The sequence below is a fragment of the Macaca thibetana genome, chromosome 19 (genome assembly GCF_024542745.1).
Source record: "Macaca thibetana thibetana isolate TM-01 chromosome 19, ASM2454274v1, whole genome shotgun sequence".
In the NCBI taxonomy this organism is placed as follows: domain Eukaryota; kingdom Metazoa; phylum Chordata; class Mammalia; order Primates; family Cercopithecidae; genus Macaca; species Macaca thibetana.
Genome location: NC_065596.1, coordinates 44,518,018 through 44,519,557, shown reverse-complemented (window position 1 = coordinate 44,519,557; position 1,540 = coordinate 44,518,018). Strand labels below are relative to the sequence as shown.

The following is a 1,540-nucleotide window of genomic DNA, read 5'->3' as shown; positions in this document are numbered from 1 at the left end:
ATCAGGACCTTCTATTCCAGACTACTTGTCAGAGTCATCTTGAAGCAATTTGGGGCAATAGCTGATTGCAAATGCTTTTAGAGAAGTAACAAAACACTATCGATGAGCAAGACAGAATGGCCATGGTTTAAAAATCTGATGAGAGTTCATTATGACCAGCAATTGACAAGGAAACCTGGTTATTTCTGTGGCATATATCATGTTAACATAGTAACAAAAGTATGACATAACATTAGATTTCTAGGAATCTCGTAATTTTTAGAACATTCATATCAGTAACATATCCAGAAATATAACTTTTTTTTTTTTTTTTTTTTGAGATGGTGTCTAGCTGTGTTTGCCCAGGCTGGAGTGCATGGCGCGATCTCGGCTCACTGCAACCCCCGCCTCCCAGGTTCAAGGGATTCTCCTGCCTCAGCCTCCCAAGTAGCTGGGATTACAGGTGCCCGCCACCACGCCCAGCTAATTTTTGTATTTTTAGTAGAGATGGAGTTTCACCGTGTTGGCTAGGCTGGTCTCGAACTCCTGACTTCATGATCCATCCGCCTCGCCCTCCCAAAGTGCTGGGATTACAAGCGTGAGCCATCGTGCCTGGCCATAAACTTATTTTAAAAAAAATGGTTTTTTATCACCCTTATCACCTCCTACCCTGGGTTCACAAATATAACTTAACATTTAGTATCAGTTGTTATTTGACAATGTTTCCCATTTAATTTAACATTTCAAATAAGCCTAATTAGTCTAATGTCTCTCTCTTTTTTGAGATGGAGTTTCGCTCTGTCACCCAGGCTGGGATGCAATGGTGTGATCTCGGCTCTCTGCAACCTCCACCCCCTGGGTTCAAGCGATTCTCCTGCCTCAGCCTCCCGAGTAGCTGGGATTATAGGCTCCCGCCACCATGCCTGACTAATTTTTTTTTGTATTTTTAGTGGAGACGGGGTTTCGCCATGTTGGCCAGGCTGGTCTTCAACTCCTGGCTTCATGATCCACCTGCCTCGGCCTCCCAAAGTGCTGGGATTACAGGCATGAGCCATGGGATTACTGGCTAATGTCTCTCTTTTTCAAGTTGAGAAACACATCTTTTGCGCTTTCCAGGGGCTCAACTGGCAAATTCCAAAGTTAATTCAAGGTCAAAAGACTGAATTTAGAATTTGATTTTAGTTTGTAAAAAATGTTTGTAAAAAATGTAAAAAAAGTCTTAAAACACTTGATTAGTGCTTGCTTTGGCAGCACATATACTAAAGTTGGAACGATACAGAGAAGATTAGCATGGCCCCTGTGCAAGGATAACTCGCAAATTCATTAGCCCTTCCATATTTTTTGAAATTAAGAAAAGAAAAGAAAAAAGGAAAACATTCGATTAAATAGGATCTCAGGTAACTATTAATTTAGGTCACTAATAATTAGTCTGGTTACCAGAGTAATTATTGAATGATATAGTGATCTGAGATCCTATTTAATCAACTGTTCATTTTATAATCATTTAATATTTTATTTAAATATTTAATGAGCATTTAATATTTTATTTAAACATTTAATG

General features: G+C 39.2%; 1 non-coding gene across 1 annotated transcript; it reads left to right on the top strand.

Annotated features, from left to right (window-relative positions):
* The first annotated feature begins 1,214 nt into the window (after positions 1–1,214).
* Positions 1,215–1,321, top strand: LOC126943645 (U6 spliceosomal RNA). Its single transcript, XR_007721789.1, has one exon. It is a non-coding gene; the product is annotated as a U6 spliceosomal RNA (small nuclear RNA).
* The last annotated feature ends 219 nt before the right edge of the window (positions 1,322–1,540 follow it).